Genomic DNA, 23,663 nt, shown 5'->3' on the forward strand with positions numbered 1-23,663 from the left:
AGAGTCGTTCAGCTTTTGATATATTTGTGGTCTGTGATGAATCATCACCAGGTAAAGGATGCCAAAAGTAGAAATGGAATGAATTTGAAAACAGGAGCTCCCAGCGGTTTATTCCAAGTTTATAATGTCCTCTGAACAACATGAATACAATGAGTCTTAAATAGATACCATCAATGCTTCCTTCCTCTACAGGGTGTTGCTATCCACACAAACGAACCGTAACACCAGCTGCCAAGAATCTTGCTCACATTGCTGTTCATGTCTGTGTTCTGTACAATAATGTTCTTTTTTTTGCAGACTTAGTGGATTTTTTATTCAAGTGAAGTAAACAAAACTGATAAATGATAAGGAGGAAAACAGCCGAGTTTCCTTTTGCATGCAGTTCCTCAATCATGAAACGCAGAACTCACATCGAAAGAGTCATATCGACAAAATCATAAAGTAGAAGGTTTGGAGGCAAAAATCAGAGCAGGGACAAAAGCCAATTCTGGTCAAAGGGAACTGCAAGCTTCTGTTGCGTCCAGAACTGCAAAGGAGCAAAGTGTAAAGTACGGTGCCCTCCATAATGTTTGGGACAAAGACACATTTTTTTCTTGATTTCCCCTCCTGCTCCAGAGTTTAAAATTACAAATCTAGCATCTCCGACATCGTGATTTAAGTGCACGTTCCAGACTTTCATTTTAGGGGATTTGCAGATATTTCAGTCACAGTATATAGTAATGACAACATGTTTTCTAAGTGGTCCCCTCATTTCAGGGCACCATTATGTTTGGGACAATTGGCATCACAGGTGTTTGTGATTCCTCAGGTGGGTTTAATTGCTTCATAAGATACCTCAGCTTACTTCTATCCTTTGTAGTCTGTAGTCACCATTGTTCAACATGAACATAAGAGCTGTGTCAATGAAAGCCAAAGAAGCCATTATGATACTGAAAACAAGAATTAAATCATTAGAGACATCAATAAAATCTCAAGATGAATGAAATCAACTGTCTGGAATATCATGAAGAAAGACATTGTAAAATCTTAAGATAGCCTAAGTCAACTGTCCAGAATATCATGAAGGAAAAAGAACACACTGGTGAGCTCAGTAATCGCAAAGTGACTGGTAGGCCAACTGCTGACAAGAGAAGAAATCACACTATGGTAAAGAAAAAGCCCCAAACACCTGTCTAACAGATCAGAAAGAGTCTTCAGGAGGCCAATGTGGATGCGTCAGAGACAGAAGACTTCATGAATAGAGGCCACACTACAAGATGCAAACCACTTCTTAGACACAAAAACAGGATGATCAGATTACAGTTTGTGAAAAAGGACTTCAAAGAGCCTGCAGAATTGCTGAAAAAGGTCTCCTGGAAAGACGAGACAAAGATGAACCTGATCAGAGTGATGGGCACAGCAAAGTGTGGAGACAAAAAGGAACTGCCTGAGATCCAAAGCAGACCACCTCATCTGTTAAACATTTTGGTGGGTGGTGTTATGGCTTGGGTGTATACGGCTGCCCCAGGTCCTGGCGCACTTTACTTCATTGATGATGGAACTCTGATGTCAGTGGCACAATGAATTCTGAGGTGTGTAGAAACACTTGATCTCCTCAAGTTCCAGTCAATGCCTCCAAACTCATTGGACAGCAATTCATTCTACAACAAGATAATGATCCAAATATACTGCTAAGGCAACAAAGGAGTTTGTCAAAGTTAAAAAATGGAAACTCATTAAATGGCCAAGCCAGTCACCCAATTAAAATCCAACAGAGCAAGCCTTCCATATGCTGAAGAGAAAACTTAAGAGGACAGTCTCCAAAAACAAGCATGAGCTGAAGATGGCTACATTAGAGGCTTCATCACTAGAGAAGACCCTCAGTACTTGGTGATGTCTATGAGTCGCAGACTTCAAGCAGTCATTGCACGTAAGAGATAAACGACAAAGTCCTAAATATGACGGCTTTAATAGACCTACCATTGCTGTGTCCAAACATTATGGTGCCCTGAAATGTGGAGGAGAATTTTAAAAAAGTGTTGTCATTTCCACATGTTCTGACCAAAATGTATGCAAATCTCCTTAAATGAAAGTCTGCACTGTGCACTTCAATCAGGTCTAAATTTTTTGATTTTTAATTTTAAAGTGTGGAGCAGAAGGGGAAATTAAGACAGAAATTATCTGCTGTTTGCTCAGGAACCATTTCTTATTATCGGGAATGTGAAGTCTGAAAGTGGTTTTAGATACCAAAGTCAAAATTTTAGCACTGATCTAACATGACTACCTACAACACAAATCTCACCCTTCAGTTATTCAGATTAGTGCACTAGCATCATGTGACAGTTCCTTGAAGGGAAAAGTGGCCGTTTGCACCTCACCATCACTGATTGGCTACCAGTAGAGGCTTGGGGGGGTGGGGGGGGGGGTCATCCTACTTGCAGGGAATCCTGGGAAGACCCCTCGATGACAACTAAAAAACATTCTTCCATGCCAGTCTTAAGAATTTTGCCGGTTTGTGAAACATCATCGTTTTGCTAAACAAAACTGTAAATTTCACAGCAAATACAATTTTGCACTTCTTCCCATTTTGTCCATACTATCTATTGGGAACGTCTGAAAACCAACAAAGAAAAATTTAGTTTTGACCGTTCCACTTAGTCGTTGGCCCATCAAGACTGGAAGGTGAATAGCTCTGGTGTACTTTGAAACTCCAGTCCCACATGATGTGGAATTTGTCTGCTTATGATAAACCGTATAGCTTTATGTTTATTTACACATCATTGGCCATGCATCTGTCCAGTTATAAATGACGTCATTATGAATGATGTCTAGATTTGCAATAGGGTGGTGCAGTGGTAGTGCTGCTGCCTTGCAGTTAGGAGACATGGGTTCGCTTCCCGGGTCCTCCCTGTGTGGAGTTTGCATGTTCTCCCCGTGTCTGCGTGGGTTTCCTCCCACAGTCCAAAGACATGCAGGTTAGGTGCATTGACAATCCGAAATTGTCCCTAGTGTGTGCTGGGTGTGTGGGTGTTTGTGTACACGACCTGCGGTGGGCTGGCACCCTGCCCGGGGTTTGTTTCTTGCCTTGCGCCCTGTGTTGGCTGGGATTGGCTCTAGCAGACCCCCGTGACCCTGTAGTTAGGATATAGCAGGTTGGATAATGGACGGATGGATTTTCAATACACCCAGTCATCTGCTGAGCCACCTAATTTAGGAGTTATCTGAAAATTTCACCAGAATGTTGAGAACACCTCAATTTAAATTGCTTATGTGAAATCATTCACTAGCAGCATTAGACTTGCAATGTTTGGCTCCATGGAGACACGTTAAGTTACTGGACCGAATGAAGCATTTTAGCTCTTAATCATAACATAATAACCACTATTGAAATATAAAGTGTGAGTCAGACTTTTAAAATAATTTATAATTATCTTCATGCGATTTCATTAAAGTCATCAGCTGTAGTCGGTAGTTTCGAATGAGCTAATGGCCTCATGGCATGCGTGGAGAAGGGTGTGGAGTTTTTTGAAGTGTTGCCTAAGGACGTAATTGATTGATTTTAAAGCTGCCCACTAACAGCAGTTCTACCACCCTGACCTGGAATCTTTCTTCTTTGTTTTTAGCAGTTATTTCTGTGAAATGACTACATCAACACATACGATAGTCTTGACTACCCTGGAGGCATTCAGTTCTGCCATATTCAGTTGTGATTACACCCACTGCCCTGGACATGAACCTGCTAACGTGAGTTTGTTTTTGTTTTTTTTTTAATATGGTGGTTCAATTTTACATTTCGAGGTTGTAGGAAGCTGAATCCTATCCTGATAGAATTTAGTTTCTGTCCTATTAGTAATGTCGTACAAAAATCACAAAAACAGTTTAGTTCCCAGTTCTGATGGTGCATTGGGTTAGGTGATTTTTGTGTGCCAGTCAGTATGTGTGTATGTTGCTTATAAAATCCTACACCCTTTGACCAAGCTGAACCAAATTCTGCATACTTACTCTCTAGGACAGGGGTTCTCATTTTGTTTTTTATCTAGCAACGCAATTTTGCCTTTTGTATGTCTTTTGCATCATCCATGGGATCCATCCCCCTTGAGGAACTGTTGCCGATCGTTGCCGTTGCCGGGTGGGGCATCACCCTTGGAGAATCGCTATGTAGTAATATTCGGGGGGGTTCCCCCCTTTAGAATTGACATCATCATCCTGGGGGATTCTTTTTCCACTCTTGCAAGTGGTGATCCATCGCATGGCATTCCATAAATCATTTGCGACATTTCACATTCATTACTGCTGTAATTCATGACTCGGGTCACGACAAACACAGGCTACCATAAAACACAGACACCAATGATTTCATCCCCTTTGTAGCTGCACCCGAAGGTTTTCTTCTGGTACAGATGAGACCACGCTCCGACTGATGTTTAAAGAGTATTTATTTGCTCTCTCTCTCTCTCTTTACCGCTCTCAAACACCGTGAAAAACTAAAATACAATAAAACTAGTAAATTAAACAATTAATGAATTACACAGGTGTCAGGATAACAAATTAAACATACCGTGTGCGCCTTCTGACCAGAAATTCAGTCTTTATTACAGTCTCTCTGATACTTCACTTCTTCTTATCTTATTAAAACTAAACAGCTCAGCATCCATTAAGCGTGTCACTATGTGCATTTCCGCTCCACCTCCGACCTTATCATGTGACCACTGCGCCCTTCCGTTCAGGCCAACTTTGCAAACTTATGTACAAATACATTGATTATAATATAAATAAAATTACAATTAGAAAAGCAATTATTATCAACAATAAGATTGTACCACGACTATATGATATACAATATAATTTACAAAATATATTTTACAAATTCAAACACTAAATTTACATATATATTATACACACATATATTTTGCGACAGCTACACCCTTGATGCATGAAAAATGTAGGTACTGTTTCTTTATTAACCAATTTTGACCAAACTTGGTACCTGTGGGGTTTCTGGATCACTGAAATGGGTCACATTTTTGTTTCTATTGTTTATAAAAGTTTTTCCTGTCTGTTGTATGATAGATATGATCGAACACTCCATCGTCGATAAGGGATGCTCTTACAATAAAGGTGTATGAGGGTGTGAGACACAAAAAACACAAATCAGTGCAAACATTGCTTCGGAATAGTTCGGGTATCACCATGTGGTCACATAGGCACAATAGATAGATAGATAGATAGATAGATAGATAGATAGATAGATAGATAGATAGATAGATAGATAGATAGATAGATAGATAGATAGATAGATAGATAGATAGATAGATAGATAGATAGATAGATAGATAGATAGATAGATAGATAGATAGATAGATAGATAGATAGATAGATAGATAGATAGATAGATAGATAGATAGATACTTTATTAATCCCAAGGGGAAATTCACATTTTCCAGCAGCAGCATACACGTTCTAAAGATAATTGCACGGCCATTTTATTGTAGTAGCATAGACAGCTCTTTTTCCAAGCACACCAGATTGGCTGCTGTTTTCTGACATCAGCGGCTGAGGTTTTCACTCAGGGGTGCTTCCTCCCCAAGAACAGTTGCCTTACTGGGATTTTAACTCTCTTTTAGCAGATTACTTATGCATATCTGGAGTACTCTCTTCTGATTTTACCATCATTGGGAGAAACATTTTCCTCTTCCACTGTCTCTGTTGACCTCTGCACACGCTCCATATCTGCCCTCATCTCGGGCAGCGACGAGCCCTTTTTGGCCAGAGAATGTCAGCCTCTTTATCAAGTTTTGGGGGACGCCTGATGAACCACAGCAGACTTCTTAGAAACTACCGGACTTAGGATATAGACAGTCGAGGAAGATGAAGCATGGGCACTTCAGTGTCAAACGCAGTCACTATGAGCTTGAAAGTGCTCACACATACAGTATTAGATGTGCTTTTAAGCTTATTGTTAATTTTCCCACTTGTTGGTCATTAAGCTATAACTGTTTTCTTGCCGTGTCTCTTCTCCCATTCCTTATCATTAATAAGCCCCTCTGTCCTTCTACAGACAGAACAAATTTTATATTTAAAACATATTGAAATTATTCAAAACTGAGCAATCTAACATTAAATATAAAAAAACATTTTTCTGAAACTATTAGCATACTAGTTTAAGAAACTTAACAAACTTACTTTCTTCCCAAAAGGTGTACAGGCTTTGTCCAGTTTTGATACTTTTGTCTGGAGTGCCTTTCAGCAGCACTGCTTACATCACTAAAATTAAACTTTTTGGAAGTAAAAGCTGAGAGGTGAGGTAAACACAGCCCATCGCTGGCTCACAGCATGCAGGTTTACCCATTGATGCGTCACATCCAAACTTTGTGAAAAGGACTAAATCCTCCTCCAGATCTGTTTCTGGTCCCTGCCCACACATGTGAGAAGACGATAGATAACCAATACCATCTGTCACTAATCACAGTCTGCGCTTTCCCCACAATCTAGATTTTTACCATTTTCTGACACTACTCCATTGAATAAACACAACATCGGGCAACAGATTCCAATTAAAGAGTGTCTCCCCAAACTTTTCATGTTAGTTTTCAATGTACTCAACCCGTCTCTTGTTTCTGATTTTCCTCCACCATCCTGAAAGTGAGGCTAATAATAATGATTTCCATATTATTGAAAAAAAACATCATGTTGAGATGAACATATTCCACGACTCTACTCTATGTTTCTATTTTACTGTTTCTATTTTTAGATTCAAGAGCACTGTGGTTATTCTTCTCTCCATTATCACTTTGCATCTACCGTTCTACAAGATTCCATCCTGTCTAATTTTAGAAAACAGATTGGTTCAAGTCCCAACTGTGCTCCACTTGGCATCTTGGTTCTTTTCTGTAACTGAGTTTAGTATTTAATTTGGCGAACCATGCCATGTTCCTTGACTGGCTGGTGAAATGTGCTTGATGAACAGGCTCTGGCTCCTCATGGTTCACCTCACATTTAGCCCTGACTCAATAGATTCTCTCCCTATAAGACCTCAATAGATGTCAATACCGGGTTTACTCCATGAACTCCTTTAGAAATTGTCTTTGTCCACTTCTCTTTGCTTCGTTTTTGGACCCGCCACACATTTCTTTATCACTAGAAGGACATAACTGTGCCATGATTACTTGTTTTATATTGTACATGTTGTTAGGTTGTTTAGGATTTTGTGTTCAAAAGAATGAATTTTGAACGCTCTGAAATGACATCAGTCAGTATGACAAATCCCTCACATGTGTGCCGTTCAACTTGTTGTGCAGGACTTTCATTTTTTTATCAATTGTTGGACCATATTTTATGCAGCCTTATGTTAAAGAATAAACCAATAGATGTGTTGAGCAGAAATGATCAGAAGGTCTTGACGTTGTGTGTGCCACATCAACCAACCTAATGTTGGGGTCAAAGTTACTCCTTTTCACAAAGCTTTGAAAAAATGGGGATCCGTAATACAGGCATGTAGAGTGTCGCTGTGTGCAATTTTGAGGTTGCTCATCACAAATATGATATGTTTTCGATATTTAATTCTTTACCGGTGGTTGTACCCCTCTATGAGCCACTCCTAGAATGTTTAAAGCAAACATAACCATATAGTTTGTAAGAGCCAGTCTTAGAAATTTAACGTTGATGTTAAATTCACATCTGATTTCAATAAAACATCAGTTTCTCATAGTTACTTAGAATATGGTATAGTCTTTTACCCCATGAAAGTTACCATGGAAAAGAACGTTCTTTGCTTTATCTGTACAACTGTGTGTTCATCAAGCCAGTTAGGAAATGGTTTCACTGCTAGCATGGACTGTTAGATAAGTTTGCAAATAGGAGATGGCATACGGTTTTCTGACCGTACTTAACGTTCTTCGCATAATACGTCAGTATGACCAAACATAGAGAGAAATGAAACAAGATAAATGAGCCTTAAACAGAATTTTTTTTTTAACTTAGAACATTTCTTTTGTTCTGTATTTTTGTGTGAATTGTTTTGCTATGAAATTTTACTAAAACATTTAAAATAAAGATATTTAGTCTGTGGAATTATTTGAACATGCGTCACACTATTGCTAGAACTGTCCTGTGAAGCAAACTAAAAGCTGCAGAACTTTGGTAGTTTAGGACAAACCCAACTACATAGGTTATCATTTTTGACTAATTTTAGGTCAGTTGTTTCTACTATAGTCAATATATAGACACTTATATATAATCAATTTAGGCACTTTAAACATTCAAATTGATTCACACATTTTAAATATTTCAAATATTTCACACTACTATTCTTATTTATTATGCACTTCTACCTCATGAAGTAAAACATTGTATTTTTTATGAACACCCTGAATTAGGTCAGCTTATGCTAATTTAGATTTTTTTCCTTTATTTTGGTGAGATCATCACACTGAAATTCTGGACTTTTGCTGTTTACTGCTGCCACAGATTCTTTGTTGGGCATTGGGCTTAGATGATCGGTTGAAAATCTTGCAGCTCTGTGGTCTGCAGGGTGGCAACAAACAGCTGCCTGTGCAAGATACAATCCGCTATGACCTGAGAAAAATGAAAATAGCTTAAATGGTAAATAAAAGATTTTTGGTTATCAGTCAACAACAACAACAACATTTATTTATATAGCACATTTTTATACAAAAAAGTAGCTCAAAGTGCTTTACATAATGAAGAAAAGAAAAATAAAAGACAAAATAAGAAATTAAAATAAGACAACATTAGTTAACATAGAAAAAGAGTAAGGTCTGATGGCCAAGGGGGACAGAAAAAACAAAAACAAATTCCAGATGGCTGGAAAAAAAAAAAAATCTGCAGGGGCTCCAGGCCACGAGTCGACCAAGTGAATGTGACAATTTCTTCATTTATCAGATACTAGCCATCCTCCCCGGCTCCGCCGGCCCAGTAGTGAAACAGGACAGAGAGGAGGGCCCTGCCCGCCTCCCCACTTCTGACGCCATGCTTCCCCCACCCTTCAAACTGCAGCCTCTGTCTCGGATTAGTGCGAATATATCACTCTTGCAAGTGAACTATGATTCTTAGCGCGATGAGAGAAGTCGCAAAATCAAGCAGAATCTAAATCTGTTAAGTAGTTCTCTTGTTCGCTAGCTAAATGGAGTTAAAGAACGCCCCGAGACTGGCGCGTGAGTAAGGATGGCCCCGTCCCCCTCCCCTCGGCCTGCTGCGTCTCTCTCAGATTCGCGCAAATAAATCAGTACCACAAGCGAATTATGATACATAGCGCATTGAGAGAAGTCGCAAAATCTAGTGGAAGGTTCAAGCAAATTATATAAAAACACCCGATCTAAATCCATTAAGTAGTTCTCTTGTGAAAAGCGGACAGACAGACAGACGTTGGATTTTATATATATAGAGCGGTAGTGCTGTTTTATGTGATTCAGTGATGCCCTCTGAGAGGACGCTGATTTATATGCTTTTATCTTTTCACGTTTTGTCCATCATAGTGCCATTCGCTCAGACCATATGAGGAGATTGTAACACATTCAGGATTTCATTGCATCTCAAAAGCATCTGTATTACACCATAGTAAATCAAACAAGAAGATTGTGGGTACGACTGTGTCTTACTCTTATAAAGGACTTCCTGTGTTTGCTTTGCTCTTCCAGCATTATATTACAGAGTATTGCGTGCAGAGTTCTATTACACACTCATAAAGGCCTGTGTGGTTTTTTTCCATAGTTAGTGTCATAGTCTTCCATTAAATAAGACAGTAGTAGTGTATACGGCACTTTTGTCTGGTTACTCTGGTTTTGGTCATATTAAATATTTTCTTATAGAAGTTCATTGTGTGTGTTTTGCTCTTTGCTGAGCCCGTTTGCATTTAAACTGTTCAGTTCTGTATTTGTTTTATTGCTATTATTTAACATTGTTTTGGTAACATCACTGTGTTGCCATTTTGCTGGTGGTTTGTCACATGATTGCTGTCACATTTGTGCCCCACCCCACCCCACCCCACAGGGCTATGGCTATGTTGTTGGTGTCTGTTCCCATGGTTCCCTTGTGACTGCTGACTCATGACTCATAACGTAATTACACCAATTTAAAATGCAAGTGTACTAATGCAGGTGTCCAAGTTAACTGGATAAATAATTAAAACGTGTGGTAATATAGAGAGGATTAAATGAAGTATTAAAGGATAAGTTTGGTATTTTTCAAGATGAAGTTATTTCTTCACAAGCATGTGTGAAAGCTAGGAGGCGTCATTGAGACCCAAATCCCACACACAAATGCACGAAATCAAGTCAAAGGGTTTTTTTTTTATTACACAGATACCATGTATAACCATAAACAGGTTGTCTCTTCTCTACTCTTCTCCCTCTTCTCCCCACACTATTACTCCTCCAAGACAAGTGTTGCCTTCCTTCCTCCCAGCTCTGAATCAGCAAGCTATGGAAGTGGGCTCCTTTTATGCCGGACCCAGTGATGTGACATGGCCAGTTGGAAGTACTTTCCATGTCATAAGAAATCCAGGAAGGCAGTGTCCTCTGTCGTCCGGCAGGGACCCTTACAGGGCTGCACCTCTGGACTCCAACTCCCATGCAGCCCTTCATGTGTCCAAACTATGACTGTAAATTAGGGACACAACCACCTATTAAACTGGAGGATGAACTGCTCCCTGCCATCCCCATTTGCTGGTTCCTGAAAACTTTGGGCTTCCCAATCAGTCCTGGCAGGGTATTGCCCCAGTTTAGTTCAGGATTCCACCCCTGTCCTATGTGGGATGTCCAACTGTCCTCTGGGGCCTCTATGCATGGTATACTGCATGTGTGTTTGTCACACAAAATTGTGTTTTAAAGTTGAGCACTTTTCATAAATTTAAAGATATACTTTACCTGCACCGGAACTTTATATATGTGGCATGGAGGAAAAGTTTAAAAACGTACCAAATATTTCTATTTTTCAATCCCAGACAGTTGTTGAGTATTAATCTGTGCCTTCCAATGCATGGGATCTGGAAATAATTGTTTTATCATATATTCCCTTCTCATGGTAAAGATATGTTTTCACTGTTGTGAATTCTCACATAAATATTGAAGTAAATCAAAAAAAACAAAAAAACAACCACGTGGCACAAAAAAATTACTGTGATTTGGTCTTTCGAGAGGAAACATCCGGTCGTGAAAGGAAGTTGCGCAGATTGACTAAGAGCTGAGCTATCAGTCTTCTTTTAAAATGGCTCATAATATCGATGTGTGTTTTTGTTCAAGAATGGCATGTATAAACTGTTTTACAATGTGTGTGCAATCACAAGACATGTACTGTATCAATACTCGACAACTGTCTTTGCTTGAGAAGTGGAATGGATTTTGTAAATTTTAAGCTTTTCTTCTGTGCTCCAGAGCATAAAATGTAAAGTGAGAGTGTAGGCCAGGTATTTTTTGAAATTTATAGGAAGCACTTAGCTATTAAACCCAGCTTTACATTGCAAATGCATACTGTATATACTATTACATTATATTATCAAAAATCATTAATAAAATGTAAAATATACAATAAATAATAAATAATTACATAAAAGACTGATTGTGCCACTCTCTGCAGAGTTTTGTGGTCCTGCCGTTCCCAAACCAGGCTTAATACACCCTGTCAGATTACTTTCAATGGTGGACGTGTAGAGAGAGGTTGGCCGCACCCACCATATGACGAACCACACGGATTGGGACCTGAGTGCAGCCATGCAGCGGGTGACACTTCTGCGCCCCACTAGAAAAGTGTGAGGTTTTTATGGTGGCTGGAGTGCCAACCCTCAAGATTTCCCTGTAAGTTGAAGGACTTTCTTGCAGGGCTGGATGCAGGTTAACGTCATACCCAGGACAAAGCAATTGCAGGTCAATGGCCTTGCTCAGGAGCCCAAGGAGTAGAGTCACTTCGGATGTTGATGGGATTTGAACTGTCAACCTTCCAATTGCTGGGACAGATCCCTAGCTTTAGAGCTACAAATTGTTTAATAATTTGGGAGGGCAGCCTGAAGTTCCTGAGGTGTCTAAACTGGTGAAGACATTGTCGTGCCTTCTTTACCAAGGTGTTGGTATGTTTGGACCAGGTAAGGTCCTCTGTGATGTGGACACCAAGGTATTTGTAACTGTCCACCATTAATACAGTGGGGCTGGAAGTGCCTCTGCTGCTCTGTTTTCTCCCAAAGTCCACAATCATCTCCTTTGTCATTCTGACATTCAGGAATAGGCTGTTCACCTGACACCATTGTGACAGACTCTGCACTTCATCTAAGTGAGCCCGCTCATTGTTGTTAAAATTCAGGCTTACCACGATTGTGTCATCAGCAAACTGGACATTGATGTTAGAGTACATCCAGCTGTGCTGTCATATGTGCAGAGGGAGTACAGCAGTGGACTCAGAACACAGTCATTCATTTATTCATTCAGGCCATTCTTTATTTAAAATATGCAAAAACAGAGAATATAAGGAAGGGGCAAATATTTAGACCATCAGCTATTGACAGTCCTTAGGCTCCAGTGGAATTAGTATCTGTTTAAATGTCCCATATTACTTATTAGTTTGTGATTGTATGCACCATCTGTTGGAATGAAAAATCCACTGCATTGTACAGGGTGGTCCAGATCTGATTATGCAACTGTTCGACTGACAACCGTCTCGCAGGGAAGGTGGTGCCATCTATTGGCAACAAAAATAATTTTAAGTGTGCTGGGCAGGTGCTGTGAATTCTCTATGTAATAAACTTAGTAAGTTATAGCATAATGAAAATTACATAATTAGATCTGGACCACTATATTCATACATATAGCAATCACCTTGGAATGGGTATATGGAAAAATCAATGTTCACCTGAGTGCAGTGCAGAAATTAGGTTTTTTTTGAGATGGGTTGTATCAAGTGTGTTCAAGTGAGACTCAAATACGTCCAGTTGATATATGGCATGTGCAGGGCCGGTGCTATCATTAAGGCGAATTAGGCATTTGCCTAGGGTGCAGATTATATGGGGTTTTGACCCAGCTGCTCCTGTTAGCTACCATACAATTGGTTGGTACAGTAATAAGCTTGGCCTAGGGTGCAAAATAACCTAGCACCAGCACTGGGCATGTGTTTCATCAGAGCCTCTTCACTAATACTTTTTACTTAGATTAAGACGAGAAAAATATCAAATAAGTGACGATAATAATATTGAAGGGTTCTCAGACTTTTCTCGCTCTTTATGAGTGGAAGTCAAACTTAACTCCTTTGCAATCCCCAATTCTAAGGTGTGCTCCACCAAATATTGTAATCTGTCATGGACAACTGATCTTCACCACAGCCATTTATTATCAGTCTATCGGCCTATGATGCTTTAGATAGATAGATAGATAGATAGATAGATAGATAGATAGATAGATAGATAGATAGATAGATAGATAGATAGATAGATAGATAGATAGATAGATAGATAGATAGATAGATAGATAGATAGATAGATAGATAGATAGATAGATAGATAGATAGATAGTTTAATTGGGTTTCCTAAATTTACCTCAAATCAGTGAGTTTGGGGGGTCTGTATGAGTGGTCATGAAATGGGATTGATGCGACCAGTTAATTTTGACTGAGAAACAGATCGTCGTGTTTTGAAAATATACAGACCAATGGAGTTTTGTATTGTATTTCATTTTGGTGTTTTAGCTCTGCTACAGTATTTTAAAGTTCATCTGCAGCTTCAAGGAAGCTCACTTCCAAGTGATGACAGTGAAAACCAACTTTCTCAGATTCCAGGATGCATTAACTGGAAAGATATGTTTCCTCGTAGTATTTTTGGCTGGCTCTGTCCCTACAGTTTCCTTTGTTTTTCTAAAAATAAGCAACAACAACAACAACAACATTTATTTATATAGCACATTTTCATACAAAAAGTAGCTCAAAGTGCTTTACATAATGAAGAGAAGAAAAATAAAAGACAAAATAAGAAATTAAAATAAGACAACATTAATTAACATAGAAAGGAGTAAGGTCCGATGGCCAGGGTGGACAGAAAAAACAAAAAAAAACTCCAGAAGGCTGGAGAAAAAAATAAAATCTGTAGGGGTTCCAGGCCACGAGACCGCCCAGTCCCCTTTGGGCATTCTACCTAACATAAATGAAATAGTCCTCTTTGTAGTTCGGGCTTTTCACGGAGTCACTTGATGCTGATGGTCATACAGACTTCTGGCTTTTAATCCATCCATCATTGTTGGAACATCATGGTGCTTTGGGTAGATGGTGGTGGCGCACGCCACCACCAACAGGACACCGGAAAAGGAAACAGAAGAGAGTGTAGGGGTTAGTACAGATTTTGAATGAATAGTTATTATAATGAATTAGATATACAGAGTATCAGGATTAAATTACAGTGAAGTTATGAGAAGGCCATGTTAAAGTAATGTGTTTTCAGTAGTTTTTTAAAGTGCTCCACTGCATTAGCCTGGCGAATTCCTACTGGCAGGCTATTCCAGATTTTAGGTGCATAACAGCAGAAGGCCGCCTCACCACTTCTTTTAAGTTTTGCTCTTGGAATTCTAAGGAGACACTCAGTTGAGGATCTGAGGGTACGATTTGGAATATAAGGTGTCAGACATTCCAATATATAAGCCGGGGCGAGATTATTTAAAGCTTTATAAACCATAAGCAGAATTTTAAAGTCAATTCTGAATGACACAGGTAACCAGTGTAGTGACATCAAAACTGGAGAAATGTGTTCGGATTTTCTTTTCCTGGTAAGGATTCTAGCAGCTGCATTCTGCACTAGTTGCAAACGATTGATGTCTTTTTTGGGTAGTCCTGAGAGGAGTGCGTTACAGTAATCTAGCCGACTGAAAACAAACGCATTAACTAATTTCTCTGCATCTTTCGATGATATAAGAGGTCTAACTTTTGCTATGTTTCTTAGGTGAAAAAATGCTGTCCTAGTGATCTGATTAATATGCGATTTAAAATTCAGATTACAATCAACGGTTACCCCTAAGCTTTTTACCTCCGATTTGACTTTTAATCCTAATGCATCCAGTTTATTTCTAATAGCCTCATTGTATCCATTATTGCCAATCACTAAGATTTCGTTTTTTTTCTTTATTTAATTTGAGAAAGTTACTATTCATCCATTCTGAGATACAAGTTAGACATTGTGTTAGCGAATCAAAAGATTTGGGGTTATCAGGTGCTATTGATAAATACAGCTGTGTGTCATCAGCATAGCTGTGGTAGCTCACGTTGTGCCCTGAGATAATCTGACCTAATGGAAGCATGTAGATTGAGAAGAGCAGGGGACCCAGGATAGAGCCTTGTGGAACACCATATAGAATATCATGTGTCTTTGAGTTATAATTACCACAACTAACAAAGAATTTTCTCCCTGCCAGGTAGGATTCAAACCAATTTAAGACACTGCCAGAGAGGCCTACCCATTGACTAAGGCGATTCTTAAGAATATTATGATCAATGGTGTCAAATGCGGCACTCAGATCTAAGAGGATGAGAACAGATAAATGGCCTCTGTCTGCATTTACCCGCAAGTCATTTACTACTTTAACGAGTGCAGTTTCTGTGCTGTGATTTGTTCTAAAACCTGACTGAAATTTATCAAGAATAGCATGTTTATTGAGGTGCTCATTTAACTGTATAATGACTGCCTTCTCTAGAATTTTACTTAAGAAAGGCAGGTTAGAGATGGGTCTATAATTTTCAAGAGCAGAGGGATCGAGATTATTTTTCTTAAGTAGGGGTTTAACTACCGCAGTCTTAAGACAGTCTGGGAAGACCCCCGTATCTAATGACGAATTTACTATGTCAACAACATTATCAATAAGCACGCCCGATACTTCTTTGAAAAAATTTGTTGGTATTGGGTCAAGGGCACAGGTGGAGGGTCTCATTTGAGAAATTATTTTATGTAAATCAGGTAAATCTATCCTAGTGAAAGACTTTAATTTGTTTATTATGGGGTACTGGGGTTTAGGAGGATCCTTAGTGTTGGGGAGATATACTATGTTATTTCTAATATCATTAATTTTTTGATTGAAAAATACAGCGATAGCCTCACAGGTTTTACTGGAAGTACTTAGGAGGCATTCCTTTGAGTTACCTGGGTTTAACAGATGATCAATTGTCGAAAATAAGACTCTGGGATTACTAGCATTGTTATTTATAAGCTTAGAGAAATAGCAGCGCCTCTCAAGACGGACTGTGTTATTGTATTCTGTTATTTTAACTTTTAATATTTCATAGTAAATAGTTAGTTTAGTTTTCCTCCATTTACGCTCAGCTCTACGGCATGTTCTCTTTAAATCAGACACTCTTTGGGTCTTCCATGGTATAACAATGCTAGAAGATTTTTTAACTGTCTTTTCAGGTGCAACTAAGTCAACAGCAGCCCTCACTTTAGTATTAAATCTTTCCACCTTACTATTTACATTCTCCTCGCTATTATAGTTGGCACTATAAACGGACTGATTGGTTAGAATGTTTGAAAGTTTTAAAGCTGCTGATGAGTCAAAGAAGCGTTTTTTAACAATATGCTTCTCATGAGTGTTTTCTATCATTATTTCTATATTAAAGAGTAGAAGAAAATGGTCTGATAGACCAATATCAATGACCTGCTTTATATCAACTTTTAGTCCTTTAGTAATTACTAAGTCTAACGTATGACCTGCTTTATGTGTAGGCTGATTAACGAGCTGTCTCAAATCAAAAGAGTCCAGGAGGTTCATAAATTCTTTTACTTTCTGGTCACATTGATTATCTATATGAAAATTAAAGTCGCCGACTATTAAGAGTGTGTCATAGTTCGTAATTAAGATTGACATCAAGTCAGAGAATTCCTCAAAAAAAGACGCGTTGAATTTTGGAGGTCTATACACGGATAATACTAGAACGTGAGAATCTCCCTGAATAATAATGGCGAGATACTCGAAAGACTTGAATTTACCAAAACTGATATTTTTACATTTTAACCTGCTCGAGTAAATGTTTGCTAGCCCTCCACCTCTCTTTCCTTGGCGATCAGCACGAGTAAAACTGTAATCTGTAAGCGGCACCTTTTCCAAAAATACACACATGCTATTGTTTCAATCTTTTCTGCTCTTCATTTATTTCATGTGGTCTTGTCTGTGCAGTAACTGGGTGGACATGATCACCTGTAATATGCACCTAACAGCTTCTTAATTGGGGGAAATTACCTGTAAGCACTAACCTGTCTCGTTGTCCGTATTGTGCCCAGCGTATAAAACCCTCGGGACCCCTAATGGCAGCCTGCACCCCGACTGGGATGGTCTTTCATTTTCACTCCTTTACTTCAACCCCTTTAACCACCAATAAGGGACTTAAAGTGTCCTTTGAGCTATTAATGGACTTCAGCTAGACAAGGAATGATGAATCAAACACTCTGCAACTTTAGTAATCAATAATCGGACAGAGACATGGAGTTTAAGCTTTTACTTAAAAATCTTGTTTATCTACATAATAAGCGCTACAAAGAATTATAAAACCTTGGTGGGCTCATGCGGTGTTCATGCAGTCCCACATGGCAGTTCTTTAACTATGAAAATTTCTAAAATCTTGTTTTTGCTTTGTCATTTTTGAGCTATTGAGTGTTGGGTGATGAGGGGAAGAACAATAATTTAAATAATTTTAGCACAAGGCTGCAACATAATAATATATGAAAAAAATGAAAGGGTCTGCATACTTTCTGAAGGCACTGTATGTATTTAATGGAATCTTTCGGAGTTAACAGTGGTGATGATAGAATAATAGTAGCCAGAAATTTTAAAAAAACAAGTGCCTAACACAGCCATGAACTTGTAATAAGCCAGATGCATTGCTGGTTTTAAATATTTGTATTCACTAAATGATGGAGGCCTGTTTTTCAGTGTGGAAGAAGGCATTCAGCAAACAGGTGAGCTCGGCCTTCCATAGGCCCACAAACTCACTGATAATAACATCCTCATTCTTTTTCATGTCCAGTGCGAAAAACTGTTGTCTCTACATTTCCATCACTTACTGTGATGGTCCAGGTTGGCTCCATGGTTGATCCCATGATCGTCGATAATGAAACCCAGGATGAGCTGGGCAAATGAGGACACACACACAGGTCCTCTAATTACATTGTGATCATTCATAGCTGCGCGCATCGCTTTGGAGGTTTGTGCAGTGTTGTGTCATGGAAGTAATGGTATAATACCTGTTGTCTAATTACTGTGTGATCCAAAACTCTCAATACTCGCAATAAAACCTTACACAACTTGTGATTACAATCTTGTAAAGTTCTCTCGATTATCTGATTTTTTGTTACGGTTACACGACTTTGATTTTTGCCTTGCATTTTGTTTTGTTCCTGGTCCAATTGTCAGCAAGAGTAGGTGTAGAGTGCTTCAAGTGCTTTTACAACAATCAAAATGTTCAAAAAGTGCAGTGCCTCAATTCTTCAGATATAAATAAATTAATACTCCATAAAAGGATGGTGAACAATGGAGGTTAAAATTCCAAATCTACTCACTATATGTAAAATCCTAAGCCAGAAGCGCAATGATTTTGTGCACCGATTTTATGTCACGTTTTTTGTCACACTTTAAATCGGCCTAATTTTGAAACCTACATATATATATTTGGTATCATTCTTTTCAGAATTTATCGAACTTTAATGGGATGTTGTTAGATTTTCAGATTCTTATTCCGTTTCTAATTATAAACTAAAAAATATAGAGAACTCACGTCCCGCAAGACGAGACTTTGTGCCAACAGATTTAACCACGCCCAGGACCGGAAATAAAAGACAAAGAGTAGGACAGCTGCTGTACAGGCTTTTAAATGTTCTAAGCGCTGTGCGAGATGCAGATCACGTAACACGGCAGCAGCAGCAGCAATCCAGCAGCTGATTGAGCAAAGAGGAGGTAAAAAAAACTGTATTTGTTTCCCATTGTATTACCATTTAAGAGAGGGTTTCAGAGGATTGACCGCATCTCCTTGGGGTGCGTTCATCTCCCTTCTTCACAATGTGAGCGGCAGAGACACGAAGTGGCTGGTGTGTAGTGCAGGCTGGGGGAGTTGGCAAGCGAAGCGAGCAGGGGGTGAACCTCCTAGTAAATCCATAAAAAATGAGGTTAAAACTCCCGGCAGGTCATATTCAATAACAGTGAAATGCCTGAATTCAGCTCTCTCAATCTGACGCATCCTCTGCTTGACCCCTGAGGGCCTTGCAGCACAAGGAGACACCTGCCGATATGTCCAGTCAACCATCAAAAAAACCTGGTTTGTGGCTCTCGCTGCCTTTCCCTGACCTTACACAGGAGACCCCATGAGCCCTGCTGCTACTCCTGCTGCTATTCCCTGGCAACTACTCCAAGCGCATGGATCCAGAGGACCTTACGGAACAGGAGTGATCCTCTTCAGTCCCGTCGAGTACTGGCCACACGCTTTTCTCTTTGGGACTCACATCTGACCAGCTGCCTCTATTCCACAACAACAAGGCCTCTCCCAATCCTGCCTCTCGATCTCCTTCCCTTTCCCTTCACCTCCGTACTCCCTCATTTTCTATTGTCTCCTCTCCCCTCATTTCCTATGCAGGCTCCCTTTTATTCATCGATCGGGTGCAAGTGCTGCAGTCACCTGCATCGAGATTTTAAATGAAGCACTTGACCGATCCACTCACATTTGAGTGTGAATGCGTGATCAGCCAAGGACCCTAATCAACCTCGGAACAGCATGTGAACCTTACCACATGCATCTGCACCCACCTGAAGCCTGCACGCTCCTGAGCTTTCTTCCATTTATTTACTTAAAACACATAACACCATGAACCCCTCTCATCACACCGCCACACACACATTCTTGACCATTCAAGCATGAAAAGTGAGGCCGACACCGAGTTATTGGACCAAACGCTACAAATCTGGCCATCCAGTATGTGTTTATTCTTAAATTCTAACAATAGCATGCATGTATTTTTTAGAAAAGGTAACTGTGTTGTTTTATCAGAAGGATCAGTTTATTTTTAGAAAAATAAATGAAGTTGTAGTGACAGGGCCTGCCAAAAATACTATGAGGAAACTCACCTTTCCAGTTAATTCTTCCTGGAATTTGAGAAAGCTTGTCTTCTCTGTCAGCAATTGGAAGTGAGCTTCCTTGAAGGTGCAGATGAACTTGAAAAACAAGAACTAACATATTAAAATTAAATAAATAAAAAAAAACCTCAATTGCTCCAAACATTCTCAAAGCCTGGCTATCTGATTTTCAGTCACATGACCACTGACACAGACCCCCTAAACTCACTCATTTAGGACAAATTTAAGCACCCAATGAATTCATCACAGACTGACAATAAATGTGTGTGGTGAAGACCAATTGTCCATATCAGGTTACGAAGGAGCAAACCTCTCCTGTGAATTTATTGTATCATTTATTGTGTCATCATTGCTTATCTGCAGAAGAATGACATGGACAAGGAATGTGACAAATGAGAGAAGGCTATTCAGTCAAAGCTTATTTATTGTGGTTAGCTAATGGCTGTTATAATACAGAACACTTTCTAAATGTTTATTTCTTTACTTCTGTCACTGCTTATGGAGGGTTATTTAGTTATTTGGTTAAAATCAAGTTTTTGCTCTCGTTTTGCCACATCACCATTGCATCATCTTCTGCATGACACCATTTTGAGATCCTCTAGTTACATTGCGAACGTCCATTGCTGCACGTGTGGCTTTGGAGGTTTGTGCAGTGTTGTGTCATAGAAGTGACAGTATAATACCTGTCATCTAAATACTGTGCGATTGAAGACTTTTAATAGCGTTAGTAAAACCTTACACTACGTGTGATTACTTTCTTCTAAAGTTCATTCGGTTCTCCAACCTTTTGTTACAGTTACACAACTTTGATTTTTGCCTTGCATTTTGTTTTATTGCCGGTTTAATTGACTTCCTGGTAATCGAGCCCTGCTTACCCTCTTTGACTACGTTCATCTCCTGGTCCCGTCTTATTTACTTCAGCCCTTACGGCTTGCCAGTTTCTCGACTCGTCTTAGTTGTCCCAATATCTGATTCACACGTGTTTTTGAAAGCTGTCAGAGTTTCTTCTTCCACTCACTACATGAGTTGGTGGTTTACTCCAGATTCTCACAACTCTGCTCCCTGGCTCCAGTCGTAAATTCAGCCCCCTTAAGTAATCGTGTGTTCTGTTCAAAGAAGGGCTGTGGAGTCGATAGATAATTCCTTCGACTCCGACTCCTTAGTTTCCGGTACTTCTGACTCTGACTCTGACTCCTCTGTATTTAATATGCTAATGTATTTTCCATGTTGATTGAAGGAAGGCAACATATATGTCATTTAACCACAGAACTACTGCCTAGGAAGCTGACTCTCTACCGTATTGGCCAGTTTAAATACAATACAATACAATACAATTTATTTTTGTATAGCCCAAAATCACACAAGAAGTGCCACAATGGGCTTTAACAGGCCCTGCCTCCTGACAGCCCCCCAGCCTTGATTCTCTATGAAGACAAGGAAAAACTCCCAAAAAAAACCTCTATAGGGAAAAATGGAAGAAACCTTGGGAAAGGCAGTTCAAAGAGAGACCCCTTTCCAGGTAAGTTGGGCGTGCAGTGGGTGTCAGAAGAAGGGGGTCAATACAATACAATACACAGAACAGAACAAATCCTCAATATAGTATAAAAATAAAAATTTTAGAACTACGGAGCAGAATTTAACAGTAGATGATATCACATAATAAGATTTGGATATATTTAGAGTCCTGGAGACCTCATCCATCAAATTGCCTCCCCCATTTGGCCATTCCAGGACTGAAACAGTGCTGGGCCAGCCAATCCGATGAAAGGACCCCTCTTTCCCACAATTCCTGTGATCCTCCATCAGGGATGACTTTACCTTAGGCAGGCAAACCAACTTGACAGGTGGGCTGTGGCACAAAGTGCTACATTTGAGTACCGAGAAGAGAAAGAGAATAGGTGAGGGTTATTATCCAATTGTAACTATCATGTTACTTATGTTTTAGTGCTAATGACTAACAGCAGAGATGCAGTCTGTACAGTTAATCAGCAGCTCTAGTCAGGATATGCTAAACTGAAGTAGTGAGTCTTCAGCTGAGATTTAAAAGCTGAGACCGAAGGGGCATCTCTTATAGTAGCAGACAGACCATTCCACAATTTAGGGGCCCTGTAACTAAAAGCTCGACCTCCCATTGTTATTTTATTAATCCTTGGAACCATAAGCAGACCGGCATCTTGAGATCTTAATGTGCGCTCTGGTTTGTAAGTCATGATAAGTTCAGACAAGTAAGCCGGACCTTGGCCATTTAATGCTTTATATGTTAAAAGGACGATTTTGAAATCTGCCCTAAACTTAAGCCAGTGTAAGGATTTAAGAGCTGGAGTTATGTGTTCCTATTTTCTTGTTCTTGTAATAATTCTTGCAGCCGCATTTTGGATTAACTGGAGGCTGTATAGAGAACAGTTTGAACATCCAGTGAACACCGCATTGCAGTAGTCAATCCTACTAGAGATAAATGCATGTTTCTCAGTTTATTTAGAAAGTGCCTTAATTTCCTAACATTTTTAAGATGGAAGAAACATGATTTGGACAACTTTGTAATATGTGCTTTAAATGACATGCTAGAGTCAAAGATAACTCCTAGATTAGTGGCTGATTCAGTAAAATTAATGGGGATTCTAACTGAGTTAAATGATGACAAAATATTATTATGATCAGTGTCATTCCCTCCAACAATTAACATCTCTGTTTTATCTGTGTTTAAAGACAAGTAGTTCTCATTCTATCTGTCTAATTAAAGACAACATCGGAGAAACTTCATTTGATTTAAATGAAAAGTATAACTGGGTGTCATCTGCATTTGAGTGAAAATTAACATTATGTTTCCTAATGATAGATCCCAGTGGAAGCATGTAAAGTGAAAACAGTAAAGGTCCCAGTACTGAGCCCTGCAGGACACCATATTGAACTTCTGTGTATAATGATGGAGTACTGTCAGCACATTTCTGTACATATTGGAATCAATTTGATAAATAAGAACTAAACCAAGCAAGCACGCCTTGTAAGCCCAACATCGTTTTCTAGCCTGTGTAGTAAAATAGAATGGTCTATGGCAGGGGTGGGCAGATTCAGCCCTGGAGGGCCGCAGTGGCTGCAGGTTTTTGCTCCAACCCAATTGCTTAATAAAAAGCCCTTATTGCTCAAGTAACACTTCAGCTTCACTTTAGTTGTCTCGCTCGTTAAGATTTTGAACCTTTACTGCTTATTTTAGTCTTAAACAGCTGTATTCTTGGTTTTTAATTGCTCCTAATTAGCAATACCATGCAAATGACAAAAGAAACCAGCATTTCTCCATTTAACTTGTTTTCATTTACACCTGTGTGTATTTATCATGCACTAGTTGGTTTAATTAAATACTTGGAAGGAAAGTGAAGAGAAAAAAGTGAAGCACTGAGAATTACTCATCTGTTTTAGACTTCAAATCATTTGGATGATATCCTTAGAAAGGAAAATAAATCTAGGATATGAGAATGACCTGACATGGCAGAGTTAAAGCACTAGCAAGCCATGCAATTAAATAATTGACAAGGATTGGTTTTTAATTAAGCAACTGGGTTGGAACAAAAACCTGCAACCACTGCGGCCCTCCAGGACTGA

At 39.3% G+C, this 23,663-nt stretch overlaps 1 protein-coding gene across 5 annotated transcripts in view; it reads left to right on the top strand.

Annotated features, from left to right (window-relative positions):
* The window catches only part of helz2a (helicase with zinc finger 2a), a 163,475-nt gene that overhangs the window by 15,315 nt on the left and 124,497 nt on the right, over window positions 1–23,663 (top strand). For 3 of the 5 annotated variants that reach the window (XM_028812073.2, XM_028812072.2, XM_028812071.2), the window contains exon 2: window positions 3,603–3,723. The exons of 1 other annotated variant lie outside the window; for it this stretch is intronic. The gene's annotated coding sequence lies outside the window, so the exon portion shown is untranslated. The remainder of the gene's footprint in view (window positions 1–3,602; window positions 3,724–23,663) is intronic. One more of the 5 variants, XM_028812074.2, reaches the window with a different exon arrangement.

This window comes from Erpetoichthys calabaricus, chromosome 10 (assembly GCF_900747795.2).
Source record: "Erpetoichthys calabaricus chromosome 10, fErpCal1.3, whole genome shotgun sequence".
Lineage (NCBI taxonomy): Eukaryota > Metazoa > Chordata > Cladistia > Polypteriformes > Polypteridae > Erpetoichthys > Erpetoichthys calabaricus.